The following is a 22203-nucleotide window of genomic DNA, read 5'->3' on the forward strand; positions in this document are numbered from 1 at the left end:
ATAACCACCCCCCCCTTACGACATGCTTCAGAAACTAAAAAAAATGGTCCATTTTCAAATGTTGCCTCTTTGAACTACAATTCACATTTGTACGTGGAAAATCACTTTTAAACATAAAATGAGATGTTTAAAGTGATTTTCATGCTTCCAGGGGCCTTAAACACCCGATTTGAGGAATGGGTAAAAGTGAATGAAAATGGCCAATTTACTCACTCTGCGGCCTTAAAAAGTGTTTCTCCTCCACGGGAAGTGAAAAAATTTACATATGGAGGCATTTATTGTTCAATCAAAAACGCCCGATTTTTGATGAAAGAGATGACCACCCCCCCTTACGACATGCTTCAGAAACAAAAAAAATGGTCCTTTTTCAAATGTTGCCTCTTTGAACTACAATTCACATTTGTACGTGGAAAATCACTTTTAAACATAAAATGAGATGTTTAAATTGATTTTCATGCTTCCAGGTGCCTTAAACACAAGATTTGAGGAATGGGTAAAAGTGAATGAAAATGGCCAATTTACTCACTCTGCGGCCTTAAAAAGTGTTTCTCCTCCACGGGAAGTGAAAAAAATAACATTTGGAGGCATTTATTGTTCAATCAAAAACGCCTGTTTTTTGGTTAAAGAGATAACCACCCCCCCTTACGACATGCTTCAGAAACAAAAAAAATGCTCCATTTTCAAATGTTGCGTCTTTGAATGACAATTCACATTTGTACGTGGATAATCACTTTTAGAGATAACATTAGATGTTTAAAGTGATTTTCAAGCTTCCAGGGGCCCTAAACACAAGATTTGAGAAATGGGTAAAAGTGAATGAAAATGGCCAATTTACTCACTCTGAGGCCTTAAAAAGTGTTTCTCCTCCGTGGGAAATGAATTAAATAACGTTTGGAGGCCTTTAATGTTCAACCAAAAACGCCGTTTTTTGGTGAAAGAGATAACCACCCCCCTTACGACATGCTTCAGAAACAAAAAAAAAGGTCAATTTTCAAATGTTGCGTCTTTGAACTACAATTCACATTTGTACGTGGATAATCACTTTTAGAGATAAAATTAGATGTTTAAAGTGATTTTCAAGCTTCCAAGGGCCCTAAACACAAGATTTGAGGAATGGGTAAATGTGAATGAAAATGGCCTATTTATTCACTCTGAGGCCTTAAAAAGTTTTTCTCCACCCCAGAAAGTGAATTAAATAACATTTGGAGGCCTTTATTGTTCAATCAAAAACGCCCAATTTTTGATGAAAGAGATAATTATCCCCCCTTACGACATGCTTCAGAAACTAAAAAAATGGTCCATTTTCAAATGTTGCCTCTTTGAACTACAATTCACATTTGTACGTGGAAAATCACTTTTAAACATAAAATGAGATGTTTAAAGTGATTTTCATGCTTCCAGGGGCCTTAAACACCAGATTTGAGGAATGGGTAAAAGTGAATGAAAATGGCCAATTTACTCACTCTGAGGCCTTAAAAAGTGTTTCTCCTCCATGGGAAGTGAATTAAATACCATTTGGAGGCCTTTAGTGTTCAACCAAAAACGCCGTTTTTGGTGAAAGAGATAACCACCCGCCCTTACGACATGCTTCAGAAACGAAAAAAAAGGTCCATTTTCAAATGTTGCGTCTTTGAACTACAATTCACATTTGTATGTGGATAATCACTTTTAGAGATAAAATTCGATGTTTAAAGTGATTTTCAAGCTTCCAGGGGCCCTAAACACAAGATTTGAGGAATGGGTAAATGTGAATGAAAATGGCCAATTTATTCACTCTGAAGCCTTAAAAAGTTTTTCTCCACCCCAGAAAGTGAATTAAATAACATTTGTAGGCCTTTATTGTTCAATCAAAAACGCCCGATTTTTGATGAAAGAGATAATTATCCCCCCTTACGACATGCTTCAGAAACTAAAAAAATGGTCCATTTTCAAATGTTGCCTCTTTGAACTACAATTCACATTTGTACGTGGAAAATCACTTTTAAACATAAAATGAGATGTTTAAAGTGATTTTCATGCTTCCAGGGGCCTTAAACACCAGATTTGAGGAATGGGTAAAAGTGAATGAAAATGGCCAATTTACTCACTCTGCGGCCTTAAAAAGTGTTTCTCCTCCACGGGAAGTGAAAAAATTTACATATGGAGGCATTTATTGTTCAATCAAAAACGCCCGATTTTTGATGAAAGAGATGACCACCCCCCCTTACGACATGCTTCAGAAACAAAAAAAATGGTCCTTTTTCAAATGTTGCCTCTTTGAACTACAATTCACATTTGTAAGTGGAAAATCACTTTTAAACATAAAATGAGATGTTTAAATTGATTTTCATGCTTCCAGGTGCCTTAAACACAAGATTTAAGGAATGGGTAAAAGTGAATGAAAATGGCCAATTTACTCACTCTGCGGCCTTAAAAAGTGTTTCTCCTCCACGGGAAGTGAAAAAAATAACATTTGGAGGCATTTATTGTTCAATCAAAAACGCCTGTTTTTTAGTTAAAGAGATAACCACCCCCCCTTACGACATGCTTCAGAAACAACAAAAAATGCTCCATTTTCAAATGTTGCGTCTTTGAACGACAATTCACATTTGTACGTGGATAATCACTTTTAGAGATAAATTAGATGTTTAAAGTGATTTTCAAGCTTCCAGGGGCCCTAAACACAAGATTTGAGAAATGGGTAAAAGTGAATGAAAATGGCCAATTTACTCACTCTGAGGCCTTAAAAAGTGTTTCTCCTCCACGGGAAGTGAATTACATAACATTTGGAGGCCTTTATTGTTCAACCAAAAACGCCTGTTTTTTGGTGAAAGAGATAACCACCCCCCCTACGACATGCTTCAGAAACGAAAAAAAAGGTCCATTTTCAAATGTTGCGTCCTTGAACTACAATTCACATTTGTACGTGGATAATCACTTTTAGAGATAAAATTAGATGTTTAAAGTGATTTTCAAGCTTCCAGGGGCCCTAAACACAAGATTTGAGGTATGGGTAAAAGTGAATGAAAATGGCCAATTTACTCACTCTGAGGCCTTTAAAAGTTTTTCTCCTCCACAGGAAGTGAAAAAAATAACATTTAGAGGCATTTATTGTTCAATCAAAAACGCCTGTTTTTTGGTGAAAGAGATAACCACCCCCCCCCTTACGACATGCTTCAGAAACGAAAAAAATGGTCCATTTTCAAATGTTGCGTCTTTGAACGACAATTCACATTTGTACGTGGATAATCACTTTTAGAGATAACATTAGATGTTCAAAGTGATTTTCAAGCTTCCAGGGGCCCTAAACACAAGATTTGAGAAATGGGTAAAAGTGAATGAAAATGGCCAATTTACTCACTCTGAGGCCTTAAAATGTGTTTCTCCTCCATGGGAAGTGAATTAAATACCATTGGGAGGCCTTTATTGTTCAACCAAAAACGCCGTTTTTTGGTGAAAGAGATAACCACCCCCCCTTATGACATGCTGCAGAAATGAAAAAAATGGTCCATTTTCAAATGTTGCGTCCTTGAACTATAATTCACATTTGTACGTGGATAATCACTTTTAGAGATAAAATTAGATGTTTAAAGTGATTTTCAAGCTTCCAGGGGCCCTAAACACAAGATTTGAGGAATGGGTAAATGTGAATGAAAATGGCCAATTTATTCACTCTGAGGCCTTAAAAAGGTTTTCTCCACCCCAGAAAGTGAATTAAATAACATTTGTAGGCCTTTATTGTTCAATCAAAAACGCCCGATTTTTGATGAAAGAGATAACCCCCCCCCCCTTACGACATGCTTCAGAAACTAAAAAAATGGTCCATTTTCAAATGTTGCCTCTTTGAACTACAATTCACATTTGTACGTGGAAAATCACTTTTAAACATAAAATGAGATGTTTAAAGTGATTTTCATGCTTCCAGGGGCCTTAAACACAAGATTTGAGGAATGGGTAAAAGTGAATGAAAATGGCCAATTTACTCACTCTGAGGCCTTAAAAAGTGTTTCTCATCCACGGGAAGTGAAAAAAATAACATTTGGAGGCATTTATTGTTCAATCAAAAACGCCTGTTTTTTCTTGAAAGAGATAACCACCCCCCCTTACGACATGCTTCAGAAACGAAAAAAAAGGTCCATTTTCAAATGTTGCGTCTTTGAACGACAATTCACATTTGTACGTGGATTATCACTTTTAGAGATAACATTAGATGTTTAAAGTGATTTTCAAGCTTCCAGGGGCCCTAAACACAAGATTTGAGAAATGGGTAAAAGTGAATGAAAATGGCCAATTTACTCACTCTGAGGCCTTAAAAAGTGTTTCTCCTCCACGGGAAGTCAATTAAATAACATTTGGAGGCCTTTATTGTTCAACCAAAAACACCGTTTTTTGGTGAAAGAGATAACCACCCCCCCTTACGACATGCTTTCGAAACGAAAAAAAAGGTCCATTTTCGAATGTTGCGTCTTTGAACTACAATTCACATTTGTACGTGGATAATCACTTTTAGAGATAAAATTAGATGTTTAAAGTGATTTTCAAGCTTCCAGGGACCCTAAACACAAGATTTGAGAAATGGGTAAAAGTGAATGAAAATGGCCAATTTACTCACTCTGAGGCCTTAAAAAGTGTTTCTCCTCCATGGGAAGTGAATTAAATAACATTTGGAGGCCTTTATTGTTCAACCAAAAACACCCGTTTTTTGGTGAAAGAGATAACCACCCCCCCTTACGACATGCTTTCGAAACGAAAAAAAAGGTCCATTTTCGAATGTTGCGTCTTTGAACTACAATTCACATTTGTACGTGGATAATCACTTTTAGAGATAAAATTAGATGTTTAAAGTGATTTTCAAGCTTCCAGGGGCCCTAAACACAAGATTTGAGGAATGGGTAAATGTGAATGAAAATGGCCAATTTATTCACTCTGAGGCCTTAAAAAGGTTTTCTCTACCCCAGAAAGTGAATTAAATAACATTTGTAGGCCTTTATTGTTCAATCAAAAACGCCCGATTTTTGATGAAAGAGATAACCACCCCCCCCTTACGACATGCTTCAGAAACTAAAAAATGGTCCATTTTCAAATGTTGCCTCTTTGAACTACAATTCACATTTGTACGTGGAAAATCACTTTTAAACATAAAATGAGATGTTTAAAGTGATTTTCATGCTTCCAGGGGCCCTAAACACAAGATTTGAGGAATGGGTAAATGTGAATGAAAATGGCCAATTTATTCACTCTGAGGCCTTAAAAAGGTTTTCTCCACCCCAGAAAGTGAATTAAATAACATTTGTAGGCCTTTATTGTTCAATCAAAAACGCCCGATTTTTGATGAAAGAGATAACCACCCCCCCCTTACGACATGCTTCAGAAACTAAAAAAATGGTCCATTTTCAAATGTTGCCTCTTTGAACTACAATTCATATTTGTACGTGGAAAATCACTTTTAAACATAAAATGAGATGTTTAAAGTGATTTTCATGCTTCCAGGGGCCTTAAACACAAGATTTGAGGAATGGGTAAAAGTGAATGAAAATGGCCAATTTACTCACTCTGAGGCCTTAAAAAGTGTTTGTCATCCACAGGAAGTGAAAAAAAATCACATTTGGAGGCATTTATTGTTCAATCAAAAACGCCTGTTTTTTGGTGAAAGAGATTACCACCCCCCCTTACGACATGCTTCAGAAACGAAAAAAATGGTCCATTTTCAAATGTTGCGTCTTTGAACGACAATTCACATTTGTACGTGGATAATCACTTTTAGAGATAACATTAGATGTTTAAAGTGATTTTCAAGCTTCCAGGGGCCCTAAACACAAGATTTGAGAAATGGGTAAAAGTGAATGAAAATGGCCTATTTATTCACTCTGAGGCCTTAAAAAGTTTTTCTCCACCCCAGAAAGTGAATTAAATAACATTTGGAGGCCTTTATTGTTCAACCAAAAACGCCCGTTTTTTGGTGAAAGAGATAACCACCCCCCCTTACGACATTCTTCAGAAACGAAAAAAGGTCCATTTTCAAATGTTGCCTCTTTGAACTACAATTCACATTTGTACGTGGATAATCACTTTTAGAGATAAAATTAGATGTTTAAAGTGATTTTCAAGCTTCCAGGGGCCCTAAACACAAGATTTGAGAAATAGGTAAAAGTGAATGAAAATGGCCAATTTACTCACTCTGAGGCCTTAAAAAGTGTTTCTCCTCCACGGGAAGTGAAAAAAATAACATTTGGAGGCATTTATTGTTCAATCAAAAATGCCTGTTTTTTGGTGAAAGAGATAACCACCCCCCCTTACGACATGCTTCAGAAACGAAAAAAATGGTCCATTTTCAAATATTGCGTCTTTGAACGACAATTCACATTTGTACATGGATAATCACTTTTAGAGATGACATTAGATGTTTAAAGTGATTTTCAAGCTTCCAGGGGCCCTAAACACAAGATTTGAGAAATGGGTAAAAGTGAATGAAAATGGCCAATTTACTCACTCTGAGGCCTTAAAAAGTGTTTCTCCTCCATGGGAAGTGAATTAAATACCATTTGGAGGCCTTTATTGTTCAACCAAAAACGCCATTTTTTGGTGAAAGAGATAACCACCCCCCCTTACGACATGCTTCAGAAATGAAAAAAAAGGTCAATTTTCAAATGTTGCGTCTTTGAACTACAATTCACATTTGTACGTGGAAAATCACTTTTAAACATAAAATGAGATGTTTAAAGTGATTTTCATGCTTCCAGGGGCCTTAAACACAAGATTTGAGGAATGGGTAAAAGTGAATGAAAATGGCCAATTTACTCACTCTGAGGCCTTAAAAAGTGTTTCTCATCCACAGGAAGTGAAAAAAAATCACATTTGGAGGCATTTATTGTTCAATCAAAAACGCCTGTTTTTTGGTGAAAGAGATAACCACCCCCCCTTATGACATGCTTCAGAAACGAAAAAAATGGTCCATTTTCAAATGTTGCGTCTTTGAACGACAATTCACATTTGTACGTGGATAATCACTTTTAGAGATAACATTAGATGTTTAAAGTGATTTTCAAGCTTCCAGGGGCCCTAAACACAAGATTTGAGAAATGGGTAAAAGTGAATGAAAATGGCCAATTTACTCACTCTGAGGCCTTAAAAAGTGTTTCTCCTCCACGGGAAGTGAACATAACATTTGGAGGCCTTTATTGTTCAACCAAAAACGCCTGTTTTTTGGTGAAAGAGATAACCACCCCCCCTACGACATGCTTCAGAAACGAAAAAAAAGGTCCATTTTCAAATGTTGCGTCCTTGAACTACAATTCACATTTGTACGTGGATAATCACTTTTAGAGATAAAATTAGATGTTTAAAGTGATTTTCAAGCTTCCAGGCGCCTTAAACACAAGATTTGAGGTATGGGTAAAAGTGAATGAAAATGGCCAATTTACTCACTCTGAGGCCTTAAAAAGTTTTTCTCCTCCACGGGAAGTGAAAAAAATAACATTTAGAGGCACTTATTGTTCAATCAAAAACGCCTGTTTTTTGGTGAAAGAGATAACCCCCCCCCTTACGACATGCTTCAGAAACGAAAAAAATGGTCCATTTTCAAATGTTGCGTCTTTGAACGACAATTCACATTTGTACGTGGATAATCACTTTTAGAGATAACATTAGATGTTTAAAGTGATTTTCAAGCTTCCAGGGGCCCTAAACACAAGATTTGAGAAATGGGTAAAAGTGAATGAAAATGGCCAATTTACTCACTCTGAGGCCTTAAAAAGTGTTTCTCCTCCATGGGAAGTGAATTAAATACCATTTGGAGGCCTTTATTGTTCAACCAAAAATGCTGTTTTTTGGTGAAAGAGATAACCACCCCCCCTTACGACATGCCTCAGAAAAGAAAAAAAAGGTCCATTTTCAAATGTTGCGTCTTTGAACTAAAATTCACATTTGTACGTGGATAATCACTTTTAGAGATAAAATTAGATGTTTAAAGTGATTTTCAAGCTTCCAGGGACCCTAAACACAAGATTTGAGAAATGGGTAAAAGTGAATGAAAATGGCCAATTTACTCACTCTGAGGCCTTAAAAAGTGTTTCTCCTCCATGGGAAGTGAATTAAATAACATTTGGAGGCCTTTATTGTTCAACCAAAAACGCCCGTTTTTTGGTGAAAGAGATAACCACCCCCCCTTACGACATGCTTTCGAAACGAAAAAAAAGGTCCATTTTCGAATGTTGCGTCTTTGAACTACAATTCACATTTGTACGTGGATAATCACTTTTAGAGATAAAATTAGATGTTTAAAGTGATTTTCAAGCTTCCAGGGGCCCTAAACACAAGATTTGAGGAATGGGTAAATGTGAATGAAAATGGCCAATTTATTCACTCTGAGGCCTTAACCCCTTGCATGCCCGCCCCTTTCCTCGCCCATTGCCGCGCTTTTTATTAGCGGGCGGAGTTCATGACGAGCTGGACTCGTCATGGGCACAGCGCCACCACAGCCCATGACGAGTCCAGCTCGTCATGGGCACTGAAGGGGTTAAAAAGGTTTTCTCCACCCCAGAAAGTGAATTAAATACCATTTGTAGGCCTTTATTGTTCAATCAAAAACGCCCGATTTTTGATGAAAGAGATAACCACCCCCCCTTACGACATGCTTCAGAAACTAAAAAAATGGTCCATTTTCAAATGTTGCCTCTTTGAACTACAATTCACATTTGTACGTGGAAAATCACTTTTAAACATAAAATGAGATGTTTAAAGTGATTTTCATGCTTCCAGGGGCCTTAAACACAAGATTTGAGGAATGGGTAAAAGTGAATGAAAATGGCCAATTTACTCATTCTGAGGCCTTAAAAAGTGTTTCTCCTCCAAGGGAAGTGAATTAAATAACATTTGGATGCCTTTATTGTTCAACCAAAAACGCCCGTTTTTTGGTGAAAGAGATAACCACCCCCCCCTTACGACATGCTTCAGAAACGAAAAAAAGGTCCATTTTCAAATGTTGCGTCTTTGAACTACAATTCACATTTGTACGTGGATAATCACTTTTAGAGATAAAATTAGATGTTTAAAGTGATTTTCAAGCTTCCAGGGGCCCTAAACACAAGATTTGAGGAATGGGTAAATGTGAATGAAAATGGCCAATTTATTCACTCTGAGGCCTTAAAAAGGTTTTCTCCACCCCAGAAAGTGAATTAAATAACATTTGTAGGCCTTTATTGTTCAATCAAAAACGCCCGATTTTTGATGAAAGAGATAACCACCCCCCCCTTACGACATGCTTCAGAAACTGAAAAAATGGTCCATTTTCAAATGTTGCCTCTTTGAACTACAATTCACATTTGTACGTGGAAAATCACTTTTAAACATAAAATGAGATGTTTAAAGTGATTTAAATGCTTCCATGGTCCTTAAACACAAGATTTGAGGAATGGGTAAAAGTGAATGAAAATGGCCAATTTACTCATTCTGAGGCCTTAAAAAGTGTTTCTCCTCCACGGGAAGTGAAAAAAATAACATTTGGAGGCATTTATTGTTCAATCAAAATCGCCTGTTTTTTGGTGAAAGAGATAACCACCCCCCTTACGACATGCTTTCGAAACGAAAAAAAAGGTCCATTTTCGAATGTTGCGTCTTTGAACTACAATTCACATTTGTACGTGGATAATCACTTTTAGAGATAAAATTAGATGTTTAAAGTGATTTTCAAGCTTCCAGGGGCCCTAAACACAAGATTTGAGGAATGGGTAAATGTGAATGAAAATGGCCAATTTATTCACTCTGAGGCCTTAAAAAGGTTTTCTCCACCCCAGAAAGTGAATTAAATAACATTTGTAGGCCTTTATTGTTCAATCAAAAACGCCCGATTTTTGATGAAAGAGATAACCACCCCCCCTTACGACATGCTTTCGAAACGAAAAAAAAGGTCCATTTTCGAATGTTGCGTCTTTGAACGACAATTCACATTTGTACGTGGATAATCACTTTTAGAGACAACATTAGATGTTTAAAGTGATTTTCAAGCTTCCAGGGGCCCTAAACACAAGATTTGAGAAATGGGTAAAAGTGAATGAAAATGGCCAATTTACTCACTCTGAGGCCTTAAAAAGTGTTTCTCCTCCATGGGAAGTGAATAAAATACCATTTGGAGGCCTTTATTGTTCAACCAAAAATGCTGTTTTTTGGTGAAAGAGATAACCACCCCCCCTTACGACATGCTTCAGAAAAGAAAAAAAAGGTCCATTTTCAAATGTTGCGTCTTTGAACAAAAATTCACATTTGTACGTGGATAATCACTTTTAGAGATAAAATTAGATGTTTAAAGTGATTTTCAAGCTTCCAGGGGCCCTAAACACAAGATTTAAGGAATGGGTAAATGTGAATGAAAATGCCAATTTATTCACTCTGAGGCCTTAACCCCTTGCATGCCCGCCCCTTTCCCCGCCCAGTGCCGCGCTTTTTATTAGCGGGCGGAGTTCATGACGAGCTGGACTCGTCATGGGCACAGCGCCACCGCAGCCCATGACGAGTCCAGCTCGTCATGGGCACTGAAGGGGTTAAAAGGGTTTTCTCCACCCCAGAAAGTGAATTAAATAACATTTGTAGGCCTTTATTGTTCAATCAAAAACGCCTGATTTTTGATGAAAGAGATAACCACCCCCCCTTACGACATGCTTCAGAAACTAAAAAAATGGTCCATTTTCAAATGTTGCCTCTTTGAACTACAATTCACATTTGTATGTGGAAAATCACTTTTAAACATAAAATGAGATGTTTAAAGTTATTTTCATGCTTCCAGGGGCCTTAAACACAAGATTTGAGGAATGGGTAAAAGTGAATGAAAATGGCCAATTTACTCACTCTGAGGCCTTAAAAAGTGTTTCTCATCCACGGGAAGTGAAAAAAATAACATTTGGAGGCATTTATTGTTCAATTAAAAACGCCTGTTTTTTGGTGAAAGAGATAACCACCCTCCCTTACGACATGCTTCAGAAACGAAAAAAATGGTCCATTTTCAAATGTTGTGTCTTTGAACGACAATTCACATTTGTACGTGGATAATCACTTTTAGAGACAACATTAGATGTTTAAAGTGATTTTCAAGCTTCCAGGGGCCCTAAACACAAGATTTGAGAAATGGGTAAAAGTGAATGAAAATGGCCAATTTACTCACTCTGAGGCCTTAAAAAGTGTTTCTCCTCCATGGGAAGTGAATTAAATAACATTTGGAGGCCTTTATTGTTCAACCAAAAACGCTGTTTTTTGGTGAAAGAGATAACCACCCCCCTTACGACATGCGTCTGAAACGAAAAAAAAGGTCAATTTTCAAATGTTGCGTCTTTGAACTACAATTCACATTTGTACGTGGATAATCACTTTTAGAGATACAATTAGATGTTTAAAGTGATTTTCAAGCTTCCAGGGGCCCTAAACACAAGATTTGAGGAATGGGTAAAAGTGAATGAAAATGGCCAATTTACTCACTCTGAGGCCTTAAAAAGTGTTTCTCCTCCATGGGAAGTGAATTAAATAACATTTGGAGGCCTTTATTGTTCAACCAAAAACGCCCGTTTTTTGGTGAAAGAGATAACCACCCCCCCTTACGACATGCTTTCGAAACGAAAAAAAAAGGTCAATTTTCGAATGTTGCGTCTTTGAACTACAATTCACATTTGTACGTGGATAATCACTTTTAGAGATAAAATTAGATGTTTAAAGTGATTTTCAAGCTTCCAGGGACCCTAAACACAAGATTTGAGAAATGGGTAAAAGTGAATGAAAATGGCCAATTTACTCACTCTGAGGCCTTAAAAAGTATTTCTCCTCCATGGGAAGTGAATTAAATAACATTTGGAGGCCTTTATTGTTCAACCAAAAACGCCCGTTTTTTGGTGAAAGAGATAACCACCCCCCCTTACGACATGCTTTCGAAACGAAAAAAAAGGTCCATTTTCGAATGTTGCGTCTTTAAACTACAATTCACATTTGTACGTGGATAATCACTTTTAGAGATAAAATTAGATGTTTAAAGTGATTTTCAAGCTTCCAGGGGCCCTAAACTCAAGATTTGAGGAATGGGTAAATGTGAATGAAAATGGCCAATTTATTCACTCTGAGGCCTTAAAAAGGTTTTCTCCACCCCAGAAAGTGAATTAAATAACATTTGTAGGCCTTTATTGTTCAATCAAAAACGCCCGATTTTTGATGAAAGAGATAACCACCCCCCCTTACTACATGCTTCAGAAACTAAAAAAATGGTCCATTTTCAAATGTTGCCTCTTTGAACTACAATTCACATTTGTACGTGGAAAATCACTTTTAAACATAAAATGAGATGTTTAAAGTGATTTTCATGCTTCCAGGGGCCTTAAACACAAGATTTGAGGAATGGGTAAAAGTGAATGAAAATGGCCAATTTACTCACTCTGAGGCCTTAAAAAGTGTTTCTCATCCACGGGAAGTGAAAAAAATAACATTTGGAGGCATTTATTGTTCAATCAAAAACGCCTGTTTTTAGGTGAAAGAGATAACCACCCCCCTTACGACATGCTTCAGAAACGAAAAAAATGGTCCATTTTCAAATGTTGCGTCTTTGAACGACAATTCACATTTGTACGTGGATAATCACTTTTAGAGACAACATTAGATGTTTAAAGTGATTTTCAAGCTTCCAGGGGCCCTAAACACAAGATTTGAGAAATGGGTAAAAGTGAATGAAAATGGCCAATTTACTCACTCTGAGGCCTTAAAAAGTGTTTCTCCTCCATGGGAAGTGAATTAAATACCATTTGGAGGCCTTTATTGTTCAACCAAAAATGCTGTTTTTTGGTGAAAGAGATAACCACCCCCCCTTACGACATGCCTCAGAAAAGAAAAAAAAGGTCCATTTTCAAATGTTGCGTCTTTGAACTAAAATTCACATTTGTACGTGGATAATCACTTTTAGAGATAAAATTAGATGTTTAAAGTGATTTTCAAGCTTCCAGGGACCCTAAACACAAGATTTGAGAAATGGGTAAAAGTGAATGAAAATGGCCAATTTACTCACTCTGAGGCCTTAAAAAGTGTTTCTCCTCCATGGGAAGTGAATTAAATAACATTTGGAGGCCTTTATTGTTCAACCAAAAACGCCCGTTTTTTGGTGAAAGAGATAACCACCCCCCCTTACGACATGCTTTCGAAACGAAAAAAAAGGTCCATTTTCGAATGTTGCGTCTTTGAACTACAATTCACATTTGTACGTGGATAATCACTTTTAGAGATAAAATTAGATGTTTAAAGTGATTTTCAAGCTTCCAGGGGCCCTAAACACAAGATTTGAGGAATGGGTAAATGTGAATGAAAATGGCCAATTTATTCACTCTGAGGCCTTAACCCCTTGCATGCCCGCCCCTTTCCTCGCCCATTGCCGCGCTTTTTATTAGCGGGCGGAGTTCATGACGAGCTGGACTCGTCATGGGCACAGCGCCACCACAGCCCTTGACGAGTCCAGCTCGTCATGGGCACTGAAGGGGTTAAAAAGGTTTTCTCCACCCCAGAAAGTGAATTAAATACCATTTGTAGGCCTTTATTGTTCAATCAAAAACGCCCGATTTTTGATGAAAGAGATAACCACCCCCCCTTACGACATGCTTCAGAAACTAAAAAAATGGTCCATTTTCAAATGTTGCCTCTTTGAACTACAATTCACATTTGTACGTGGAAAATCACTTTTAAACATAAAATGAGATGTTTAAAGTGATTTTCATGCTTCCAGGGGCCTTAAACACAAGATTTGAGGAATGGGTAAAAGTGAATGAAAATGGCCAATTTACTCATTCTGAGGCCTTAAAAAGTGTTTCTCCTCCAAGGGAAGTGAATTAAATAACATTTGGATGCCTTTATTGTTCAACCAAAAACGCCCGTTTTTTGGTGAAAGAGATAACCACCCCCCCCTTACGACATGCTTCAGAAACGAAAAAAAGGTCCATTTTCAAATGTTGCGTCTTTGAACTACAATTCACATTTGTACGTGGATAATCACTTTTAGAGATAAAATTAGATGTTTAAAGTGATTTTCAAGCTTCCAGGGGCCCTAAACACAAGATTTGAGGAATGGGTAAAAGTGAATGAAAATGGCCAATTTACTCACTCTGCGGCCTTAAAAAGTGTTTCTCCTCCACGGGAAGTGAAAAAATTTACATATGGAGGCATTTATTGTTCAATCAAAAACGCCCGATTTTTGATGAAAGAGATGACCACCCCCCCTTACGACATGCTTCAGAAACAAAAAAAATGGTCCTTTTTCAAATGTTGCCTCTTTGAACTACAATTCACATTTGTACGTGGAAAATCACTTTTAAACATAAAATGAGATGTTTAAATTGATTTTCATGCTTCCAGGTGCCTTAAACACAAGATTTGAGGAATGGGTAAAAGTGAATGAAAATGGCCAATTTACTCACTCTGCGGCCTTAAAAAGTGTTTCTCCTCCACGGGAAGTGAAAAAAATAACATTTGGAGGCATTTATTGTTCAATCAAAAACGCCTGTTTTTTGGTTAAAGAGATAACCACCCCCCCTTACGACATGCTTCAGAAACAAAAAAAATGCTCCATTTTCAAATGTTGCGTCTTTGAATGACAATTCACATTTGTACGTGGATAATCACTTTTAGAGATAACATTAGATGTTTAAAGTGATTTTCAAGCTTCCAGGGGCCCTAAACACAAGATTTGAGAAATGGGTAAAAGTGAATGAAAATGGCCAATTTACTCACTCTGAGGCCTTAAAAAGTGTTTCTCCTCCGTGGGAAATGAATTAAATAACGTTTGGAGGCCTTTATTGTTCAACCAAAAACGCCGTTTTTTGGTGAAAGAGATAACCACCCCCCTTACGACATGCTTCAGAAACAAAAAAAAAGGTCAATTTTCAAATGTTGCGTCTTTGAACTACAATTCACATTTGTACGTGGATAATCACTTTTAGAGATAAAATTAGATGTTTAAAGTGATTTTCAAGCTTCCAAGGGCCCTAAACACAAGATTTGAGGAATGGGTAAATGTGAATGAAAATGGCCTATTTATTCACTCTGAGGCCTTAAAAAGTTTTTCTCCACCCCAGAAAGTGAATTAAATAACATTTGGAGGCCTTTATTGTTCAATCAAAAACGCCCAATTTTTGATGAAAGAGATAATTATCCCCCCTTACGACATGCTTCAGAAACTAAAAAAATGGTCCATTTTCAAATGTTGCCTCTTTGAACTACAATTCACATTTGTACGTGGAAAATCACTTTTAAACATAAAATGAGATGTTTAAAGTGATTTTCATGCTTCCAGGGGCCTTAAACACCAGATTTGAGGAATGGGTAAAAGTGAATGAAAATGGCCAATTTACTCACTCTGAGGCCTTAAAAAGTGTTTCTCCTCCATGGGAAGTGAATTAAATACCATTTGGAGGCCTTTAGTGTTCAACCAAAAACGCCGTTTTTGGTGAAAGAGATAACCACCCGCCCTTACGACATGCTTCAGAAACGAAAAAAAAGGTCCATTTTCAAATGTTGCGTCTTTGAACTACAATTCACATTTGTATGTGGATAATCACTTTTAGAGATAAAATTCGATGTTTAAAGTGATTTTCAAGCTTCCAGGGGCCCTAAACACAAGATTTGAGGAATGGGTAAATGTGAATGAAAATGGCCAATTTATTCACTCTGAAGCCTTAAAAAGTTTTTCTCCACCCCAGAAAGTGAATTAAATAACATTTGTAGGCCTTTATTGTTCAATCAAAAACGCCCGATTTTTGATGAAAGAGATAATTATCCCCCCTTACGACATGCTTCAGAAACTAAAAAAATGGTCCATTTTCAAATGTTGCCTCTTTGAACTACAATTCACATTTGTACGTGGAAAATCACTTTTAAACATAAAATGAGATGTTTAAAGTGATTTTCATGCTTCCAGGGGCCTTAAACACCAGATTTGAGGAATGGGTAAAAGTGAATGAAAATGGCCAATTTACTCACTCTGCGGCCTTAAAAAGTGTTTCTCCTCCACGGGAAGTGAAAAAATTTACATATGGAGGCATTTATTGTTCAATCAAAAACGCCCGATTTTTGATGAAAGAGATGACCACCCCCCCTTACGACATGCTTCAGAAACAAAAAAAATGGTCCTTTTTCAAATGTTGCCTCTTTGAACTACAATTCACATTTGTAAGTGGAAAATCACTTTTAAACATAAAATGAGATGTTTAAATTGATTTTCATGCTTCCAGGTGCCTTAAACACAAGATTTAAGGAATGGGTAAAAGTGAATGAAAATGGCCAATTTACTCACTCTGCGGCCTTAAAAAGTGTTTCTCCTCCACGGGAAGTGAAAAAAATAACATTTGGAGGCATTTATTGTTCAATCAAAAACGCCTGTTTTTTAGTTAAAGAGATAACCACCCCCCCTTACGACATGCTTCAGAAACAACAAAAAATGCTCCATTTTCAAATGTTGCGTCTTTGAACGACAATTCACATTTGTACGTGGATAATCACTTTTAGAGATAAATTAGATGTTTAAAGTGATTTTCAAGCTTCCAGGGGCCCTAAACACAAGATTTGAGAAATGGGTAAAAGTGAATGAAAATGGCCAATTTACTCACTCTGAGGCCTTAAAAAGTGTTTCTCCTCCACGGGAAGTGAATTACATAACATTTGGAGGCCTTTATTGTTCAACCAAAAACGCCTGTTTTTTGGTGAAAGAGATAACCACCCCCCCTACGACATGCTTCAGAAACGAAAAAAAAGGTCCATTTTCAAATGTTGCGTCCTTGAACTACAATTCACATTTGTACGTGGATAATCACTTTTAGAGATAAAATTAGATGTTTAAAGTGATTTTCAAGCTTCCAGGGGCCCTAAACACAAGATTTGAGGTATGGGTAAAAGTGAATGAAAATGGCCAATTTACTCACTCTGAGGCCTTTAAAAGTTTTTCTCCTCCACAGGAAGTGAAAAAAATAACATTTAGAGGCATTTATTGTTCAATCAAAAACGCCTGTTTTTTGGTGAAAGAGATAACCACCCCCCCCCCTTACGACATGCTTCAGAAACGAAAAAAATGGTCCATTTTCAAATGTTGCGTCTTTGAACGACAATTCACATTTGTACGTGGATAATCACTTTTAGAGATAACATTAGATGTTCAAAGTGATTTTCAAGCTTCCAGGGGCCCTAAACACAAGATTTGAGAAATGGGTAAAAGTGAATGAAAATGGCCAATTTACTCACTCTGAGGCCTTAAAATGTGTTTCTCCTCCATGGGAAGTGAATTAAATACCATTGGGAGGCCTTTATTGTTCAACCAAAAACGCCGTTTTTTGGTGAAAGAGATAACCACCCCCCCTTATGACATGCTGCAGAAATGAAAAAAATGGTCCATTTTCAAATGTTGCGTCCTTGAACTATAATTCACATTTGTACGTGGATAATCACTTTTAGAGATAAAATTAGATGTTTAAAGTGATTTTCAAGCTTCCAGGGGCCCTAAACACAAGATTTGAGGAATGGGTAAATGTGAATGAAAATGGCCAATTTATTCACTCTGAGGCCTTAAAAAGGTTTTCTCCACCCCAGAAAGTGAATTAAATAACATTTGTAGGCCTTTATTGTTCAATCAAAAACGCCCGATTTTTGATGAAAGAGATAACCCCCCCCCCCTTACGACATGCTTCAGAAACTAAAAAAATGGTCCATTTTCAAATGTTGCCTCTTTGAACTACAATTCACATTTGTACGTGGAAAATCACTTTTAAACATAAAATGAGATGTTTAAAGTGATTTTCATGCTTCCAGGGGCCTTAAACACAAGATTTGAGGAATGGGTAAAAGTGAATGAAAATGGCCAATTTACTCACTCTGAGGCCTTAAAAAGTGTTTCTCATCCACGGGAAGTGAAAAAAATAACATTTGGAGGCATTTATTGTTCAATCAAAAACGCCTGTTTTTTCTTGAAAGAGATAACCACCCCCCCTTACGACATGCTTCAGAAACGAAAAAAAAGGTCCATTTTCAAATGTTGCGTCTTTGAACGACAATTCACATTTGTACGTGGATTATCACTTTTAGAGATAACATTAGATGTTTAAAGTGATTTTCAAGCTTCCAGGGGCCCTAAACACAAGATTTGAGAAATGGGTAAAAGTGAATGAAAATGGCCAATTTACTCACTCTGAGGCCTTAAAAAGTGTTTCTCCTCCACGGGAAGTCAATTAAATAACATTTGGAGGCCTTTATTGTTCAACCAAAAACACCGTTTTTTGGTGAAAGAGATAACCACCCCCCCTTACGACATGCTTTCGAAACGAAAAAAAAGGTCCATTTTCGAATGTTGCGTCTTTGAACTACAATTCACATTTGTACGTGGATAATCACTTTTAGAGATAAAATTAGATGTTTAAAGTGATTTTCAAGCTTCCAGGGACCCTAAACACAAGATTTGAGAAATGGGTAAAAGTGAATGAAAATGGCCAATTTACTCACTCTGAGGCCTTAAAAAGTGTTTCTCCTCCATGGGAAGTGAATTAAATAACATTTGGAGGCCTTTATTGTTCAACCAAAAACACCCGTTTTTTGGTGAAAGAGATAACCACCCCCCCTTACGACATGCTTTCGAAACGAAAAAAAAGGTCCATTTTCGAATGTTGCGTCTTTGAACTACAATTCACATTTGTACGTGGATAATCACTTTTAGAGATAAAATTAGATGTTTAAAGTGATTTTCAAGCTTCCAGGGGCCCTAAACACAAGATTTGAGGAATGGGTAAATGTGAATGAAAATGGCCAATTTATTCACTCTGAGGCCTTAAAAAGGTTTTCTCTACCCCAGAAAGTGAATTAAATAACATTTGTAGGCCTTTATTGTTCAATCAAAAACGCCCGATTTTTGATGAAAGAGATAACCACCCCCCCCTTACGACATGCTTCAGAAACTAAAAAAATGGTCCATTTTCAAATGTTGCCTCTTTGAACTACAATTCACATTTGTACGTGGAAAATCACTTTTAAACATAAAATGAGATGTTTAAAGTGATTTTCATGCTTCCAGGGGCCCTAAACACAAGATTTGAGGAATGGGTAAATGTGAATGAAAATGGCCAATTTATTCACTCTGAGGCCTTAAAAAGGTTTTCTCCACCCCAGAAAGTGAATTAAATAACATTTGTAGGCCTTTATTGTTCAATCAAAAACGCCCGATTTTTGATGAAAGAGATAACCACCCCCCCCTTACGACATGCTTCAGAAACTAAAAAAATGGTCCATTTTCAAATGTTGCCTCTTTGAACTACAATTCACATTTGTACGTGGAAAATCACTTTTAAACATAAAATGAGATGTTTAAAGTGATTTTCATGCTTCCAGGGGCCTTAAACACAAGATTTGAGGAATGGGTAAAAGTGAATGAAAATGGCCAATTTACTCACTCTGAGGCCTTAAAAAGTGTTTGTCATCCACAGGAAGTGAAAAAAAATCACATTTGGAGGCATTTATTGTTCAATCAAAAACGCCTGTTTTTTGGTGAAAGAGATTACCACCCCCCCTTACGACATGCTTCAGAAACGAAAAAAATGGTCCATTTTCAAATGTTGCGTCTTTGAACGACAATTCACATTTGTACGTGGATAATCACTTTTAGAGATAACATTAGATGTTTAAAGTGATTTTCAAGCTTCCAGGGGCCCTAAACACAAGATTTGAGAAATGGGTAAAAGTGAATGAAAATGGCCTATTTATTCACTCTGAGGCCTTAAAAAGTTTTTCTCCACCCCAGAAAGTGAATTAAATAACATTTGGAGGCCTTTATTGTTCAACCAAAAACGCCCGTTTTTTGGTGAAAGAGATAACCACCCCCCCTTACGACATTCTTCAGAAACGAAAAAAGGTCCATTTTCAAATGTTGCCTCTTTGAACTACAATTCACATTTGTACGTGGATAATCACTTTTAGAGATAAAATTAGATGTTTAAAGTGATTTTCAAGCTTCCAGGGGCCCTAAACACAAGATTTGAGAAATAGGTAAAAGTGAATGAAAATGGCCAATTTACTCACTCTGAGGCCTTAAAAAGTGTTTCTCCTCCACGGGAAGTGAAAAAAATAACATTTGGAGGCATTTATTGTTCAATCAAAAATGCCTGTTTTTTGGTGAAAGAGATAACCACCCCCCCTTACGACATGCTTCAGAAACGAAAAAAATGGTCCATTTTCAAATATTGCGTCTTTGAACGACAATTCACATTTGTACATGGATAATCACTTTTAGAGATGACATTAGATGTTTAAAGTGATTTTCAAGCTTCCAGGGGCCCTAAACACAAGATTTGAGAAATGGGTAAAAGTGAATGAAAATGGCCAATTTACTCACTCTGAGGCCTTAAAAAGTGTTTCTCCTCCATGGGAAGTGAATTAAATACCATTTGGAGGCCTTTATTGTTCAACCAAAAACGCCATTTTTTGGTGAAAGAGATAACCACCCCCCCTTACGACATGCTTCAGAAATGAAAAAAAAGGTCAATTTTCAAATGTTGCGTCTTTGAACTACAATTCACATTTGTACGTGGAAAATCACTTTTAAACATAAAATGAGATGTTTAAAGTGATTTTCATGCTTCCAGGGGCCTTAAACACAAGATTTGAGGAATGGGTAAAAGTGAATGAAAATGGCCAATTTACTCACTCTGAGGCCTTAAAAAGTGTTTCTCATCCACAGGAAGTGAAAAAAAATCACATTTGGAGGCATTTATTGTTCAATCAAAAACGCCTGTTTTTTGGTGAAAGAGATAACCACCCCCCCTTATGACATGCTTCAGAAACGAAAAAAATGGTCCATTTTCAAATGTTGCGTCTTTGAACGACAATTCACATTTGTACGTGGATAATCACTTTTAGAGATAACATTAGATGTTTAAAGTGATTTTCAAGCTTCCAGGGGCCCTAAACACAAGATTTGAGAAATGGGTAAAAGTGAATGAAAATGGCCAATTTACTCACTCTGAGGCCTTAAAAAGTGTTTCTCCTCCACGGGAAGTGAACATAACATTCGGAGGCCTTTATTGTTCAACCAAAAACGCCTGTTTTTTGGTGAAAGAGATAACCACCCCCCCTACGACATGCTTCAGAAACGAAAAAAAAGGTCCATTTTCAAATGTTGCGTCCTTGAACTACAATTCACATTTGTACGTGGATAATCACTTTTAGAGATAAAATTAGATGTTTAAAGTGATTTTCAAGCTTCCAGGCGCCTTAAACACAAGATTTGAGGTATGGGTAAAAGTGAATGAAAATGGCCAATTTACTCACTCTGAGGCCTTAAAAAGTTTTTCTCCTCCACGGGAAGTGAAAAAAATAACATTTAGAGGCACTTATTGTTCAATCAAAAACGCCTGTTTTTTGGTGAAAGAGATAACCCCCCCCCTTACGACATGCTTCAGAAACGAAAAAAATGGTCCATTTTCAAATGTTGCGTCTTTGAACGACAATTCACATTTGTACGTGGATAATCACTTTTAGAGATAACATTAGATGTTTAAAGTGATTTTCAAGCTTCCAGGGGCCCTAAACACAAGATTTGAGAAATGGGTAAAAGTGAATGAAAATGGCCAATTTACTCACTCTGAGGCCTTAAAAAGTGTTTCTCCTCCATGGGAAGTGAATTAAATACCATTTGGAGGCCTTTATTGTTCAACCAAAAATGCTGTTTTTTGGTGAAAGAGATAACCACCCCCCCTTACGACATGCCTCAGAAAAGAAAAAAAAGGTCCATTTTCAAATGTTGCGTCTTTGAACTAAAATTCACATTTGTACGTGGATAATCACTTTTAGAGATAAAATTAGATGTTTAAAGTGATTTTCAAGCTTCCAGGGACCCTAAACACAAGATTTGAGAAATGGGTAAAAGTGAATGAAAATGGCCAATTTACTCACTCTGAGGCCTTAAAAAGTGTTTCTCCTCCATGGGAAGTGAATTAAATAACATTTGGAGGCCTTTATTGTTCAACCAAAAACGCCCGTTTTTTGGTGAAAGAGATAACCACCCCCCCTTACGACATGCTTTCGAAACGAAAAAAAAGGTCCATTTTCGAATGTTGCGTCTTTGAACTACAATTCACATTTGTACGTGGATAATCACTTTTAGAGATAAAATTAGATGTTTAAAGTGATTTTCAAGCTTCCAGGGGCCCTAAACACAAGATTTGAGGAATGGGTAAATGTGAATGAAAA

The sequence above is a fragment of the Triturus cristatus genome, chromosome 6 (genome assembly GCF_964204655.1).
Source record: "Triturus cristatus chromosome 6, aTriCri1.1, whole genome shotgun sequence".
Lineage (NCBI taxonomy): Eukaryota > Metazoa > Chordata > Amphibia > Caudata > Salamandridae > Triturus > Triturus cristatus.